Here is a 4,481-nt window from a genome sequence, read left to right on the forward strand (position 1 = left end):
TGTCTCTCATAAATAAATAGATAAAATCTCTTTAAAAACAAAAAAAGGGATCCCTGGGTGGCTCAGCGGTTTGGTGCCTACCTTCGGCCCAGGTGTGATCCTGGAGACCCTGGATCGAGTCCCACATCGGGCTCCCTGCGTGGAGCCTGCTTCTCCCTCTGCCTGAGTCTCTGCCTCTCTCTCTGTGTCTCTCATGAATAAATAAATGAAATTTTTTTTAAAAAAGCAAAAACAAACAAAAAGAAATGGACTGCTGAGGATGCTTAATTTAAAATATAAAGACTAAAATTTCTGTTAGACACAAGATCAGAAAATAAACCCAGCTCTGAAAAGTGTATTTCACTCTCTTATCGCACATACAATAAGACACATACATGTATTTAGAAAACTAGTTTACATTGAAAAACACAAGACAGGATTTTTAAGAACCCAAATATGATATATGTTTATAGTACTTATAAGCATTTATATGTATGTATATAAACATCTGTGCATATGTGTGTGTATATGCCATGTTCAATAATTTGATTTTTGGTCTTTTAAAAGGGAAATCACCTGTCAATCTCTGTGGTTTAAAAGTATATATAATATTTGAGTTCTTAAATAAAAATCCTGTTTTGTGTTTTTTGATGTAAACCAATTTTTTAAATGTCAAACTAAACCAAAATATTTTTCCAGTTACAATTCACCAAAAAAAATAGATTAGCAGGGAGAAACTCATTAACATAGCACAATTCAATAGAAATGTATTAGTGCCACCCTGTGGCAAGCTTCATACTTTGTAAAATCTTGTACAAGTGAAGAGGCTACATTTATTGGCTTTAGCTGTCTTTATTAAAAAAAAAATAGAGTTTGTAACCTACAAACATTCTTATTGTAATAGTACTTCTCTGAAAGCAATTTTAATGTCTTTTGTATTAGGATCCCCAATAACCACACATGGCAGGTGCTCCATAAATGTATACTCTAATGAGCTGAATGTGCTTATGATTTATTAATACTTAAAACTAGAAGAATTTAATTTAAAGAAATAACCAAGAAAATGAACAAAGGGTTGGGTATAAAAATATCCACTGTAGAGCTCTGGGTACCGCACGCTTGCACGAGGCAAGAGCCACATGGAGGGTTCAGCTCCCCCCTCACCATCCTCCCCAACTGCAGCCTCAGCCTCCGCTCCAGAGACGGAGGAGCAGGTGGACCAAGGGCAGATGAGAAAAGCGGTGGAAGCTCTGTTTGCACACCCCAGGTCCAGGAAGAACGCGAATGGCTTGCTTTTGAATGAGAATGAAAATTTATTTTTAATGGTGATATTATGGAAGATTCCAAGTAAAGAACTGAGGGTCAGACAGGCTTTGCCTTGTGGTGTTCAATCAGATTTAACAGATATTTGTTTACTTACCCAGGATGAACCCAAGACAGGATGGTTTTACAAGAAGCTTTTGAACAAGCATGGAATTAAAACCCTTTCTCAGATTACCCCCCTCTGAACTCTAAAAAAAAGGAGTATAAAGCCTATGAAGCCAAGCTCTGCCTCTTGGGAAGTTCTGATTTCTTCCTTACTGATGCGACAATCAAGTGGCTCTTACTGTCGCACCTCGGGAGACATTTCTACCACAGAGAGAAAGTTCCAGTACCTGTGAACCTTCTGGCCAAGAATTTATCCAGGGAGATTAATGAGTGCAGAGGTGGCACCATGTTAAACATCTCTAGAAGTGGTTCTTGCAGTGCTATCCACGTTGGCCACACTGGGATGGAGGTAGAACATGTCATTCATAACCTCATGGCTGTTTTGAAGAGACTTTCACAAAAGATGGCAGAGAAGTGGGAGAGCGTGAAACTCTTGTATGTGAAGACGGCGAGGTCAGCTTCCCTGCCCATCTTTTCCTCATTTGTCAGCTGTCAGGATGAAGCCAAGGGAATGTGCACTCCTAGTCAGAAGAAAAAGGAAGCAAAGAAAAGACAAAAACAAAAAAAAGCATTGTGAAAAACAAAAAAAGAAGAAGGAAAAAAAAGGCTTATGAAACAGGCTAGAAAGGCCACATTGGCCCCGAAGGAAGAGGATGCGGACCCCAAAACTAGTGATGCTGCTGCAAAGGACCCTGCCCCCCAGAAGGAGAAGGTGCAAGCTTGTGAGAAGAAAGAGGCCAGTAGAGGAAAAACACAGCAGAAGGTGCAAGACGAGTCTGAAGACGAGATCCCACTCCTCATACCAATAGGGACTCCAGCGAAAGAAAACGTAGAGATGCAAAACCACACTGCAGGAAAGAAGTCTCAAAAAAAGAGCCCTGGTCCCAACAGACCCCGTGGGGAAAAGAGAAAGGCCTTTCTGGGTTTGGAGACCCCGAAGACTGCAGAGCCCAAGACTCCAGGTAACGGCCTGGAGAAGAAGCCAAGAATCAAAGAAGAGGCAGAGAAAGAAAGAAACTCTTCACTGGGGAAAAAAGACCCAAGACAGAAGACCAAAAAGCCAGGGGCCTGGTTCTTTACTACTGCTAATAAATCTGCGAAGAAAGCTCCCCACACCCCCAAACAGTGGCCCAAAAGCGCAAAGTACCCCAGTCAACCTAAAAATCAAGAGACTCAAGCAGAAGGCAACCTCTGAACTCCCCCAAGAGCTTTTTGAAAATGCCAGCATCCCAAGCCCCCACTCCTTGCAGCCTTCTCCAGGCATGAGGCCCAGACTTAAATATTTTTTAGAACCTTCGCAGGTAATTCTGATGTATGTTTGTGGGCGAGAGAACCAGTAGTTGTGAAGTAAATCCATTTGTTAAGTTGCCCTTCTGTGTATTTGCTAATATGACAGGGGAAATACAGTGCTTGTCTCTGCTTCTCTGAGGCTGGCCATCTCCTTACTAAAGTACCATTTACTGCGCAGCAAACTGCAGGCCTTCCCGATACTGTTGCTTTGACTTGAATCCCTAACACGTGGTCCTTACCCCGTCTGCTTTCCATCGTCTGTTCACCAAGGCTCCGTTACCCTGGTTTGTGCAAACCCTCCCAGTGCTTTTCCACAGGCCTAGAGTGGGCTCACTGTGGAACTTACGAGAAACCCTTGGTGGGTTTTGGAAAGGACCTGTGAGATCAAAATAATTGGTTTTGGTTGTCGTCGGCCAAGTCTGTGGGTCACTGAGTTAGCGTGTATTCGGTGAGGTTAGTCAACAGGGAGCCGTTGGTAGAGACACCGGGTTGAATCCAGACCCCTCAGCTTGCGTGGATTTACCCCCATGTACAGTGGGAACACTTTGGATGACCATCAAATATTTTCTGGAGCAGGAAAGGACTCTTGAGGTGCTCAGCCTCTCCCTGAATTTGAATTGAGGTCCATGTCCCTGGCAGTAGGTGTCAGAGGCACTGTCCTACAGCACAGGCCCAGTGAAGCCTGCTTTCCAACATCACGTGGTCCAGAAACAAGTCAAGCTTCAGGTGGTTCTCCAGCAAGTCAGAGGAGTGAGAGCTTTTGGTTTTTAGTACCCACAAATTAGATGGTGACATCAACTCCTTAAGTCACAAAAGCTTCTAAAATACAAAATTGGGACGCCTGGGTGGCTCAGTGGTTGAGCATCTTTCTTCGGCTTAGGATGTGATCCCAGGATCCGGGATTGGGTCCCGCATCGGGCTCCTTGTGGGGAGCCTGCTTCTCCCTCTGCCTGTGTCTCTGCCTCTCTCTGTGTATCTTGCATGAATAAATAAAAAAATAAATAAATATTAAAAAAACAAAAATAAATAAAATAAAAATATCCAGTGTAGTTTATTTAACATAGTAAAAAGGGGGGGGCACCTGGGTGGCACAGTTGGTTAAGCAACGGACTCTTGGTTTTGGCTCAGGTCATGATCTTGGGTCATGGGATTGAGCCCCATGGGGCTCCCTGCTCAGCACAGTCTGCTTGGGACACTCTTTCCCTTTTCCTCTCTCCCTCCCCGCTGTGCATGTGCACCTGCACACACTGTCTCTCAAATCTTTAAAAAATAAAATAGTAAAAAAAAAAATAAATAGTAAAAATATTAGAACCAACATATATGTCAATTGTAAGTTGATTAGATCATTTGCACCATATACTAGCATGATATACTGCCGTGACAAATGATATTGTGAAAAACATTTCATGACATCATTGTTCAGAGTACTTTATTTTAAAAATCAGGTATCCCTAGTATAATCGCATTCTCATTTGTGATATATGTGTCAAAGTTTTTATGTTTATAATTCATATTGTTGCTGTTACCACAAGAGGTGTGATGGACACCCTGACCTCACCATCTGAATTTGGTTCAGATTGATTTTGATGCCACACACACACACCAACAGCATATGAAAAGGTTTGTCACTCACATATTGAGTCTTTCTGGATGAGAAGGGAGGGTTCTCAATCAGGTCCAAAAATGGCTTTGAGGAAAGGAGACTGGCTTGGATTTTATTGCAATTAAGGGGCAGGTCTGGGGTGAGGGTTTCCACATGTGGACTGGAGCTTATGTTTTGAACT

General features: G+C 42.5%; 1 pseudogene; it reads left to right on the forward strand.

Annotated features, from left to right (window-relative positions):
- The first annotated feature begins 1,118 nt into the window (after nucleotides 1–1,118).
- Nucleotides 1,119–2,602, forward strand: LOC129516810 (ribosomal L1 domain-containing protein 1-like; annotated as a pseudogene).
- The last annotated feature ends 1,879 nt before the right edge of the window (nucleotides 2,603–4,481 follow it).

The sequence above is a fragment of the Nyctereutes procyonoides genome, unplaced genomic scaffold, assembly GCF_905146905.1.
Source record: "Nyctereutes procyonoides isolate TBG_1078 unplaced genomic scaffold, NYPRO_anot_genome, whole genome shotgun sequence".
Classification (NCBI taxonomy): domain Eukaryota; kingdom Metazoa; phylum Chordata; class Mammalia; order Carnivora; family Canidae; genus Nyctereutes; species Nyctereutes procyonoides.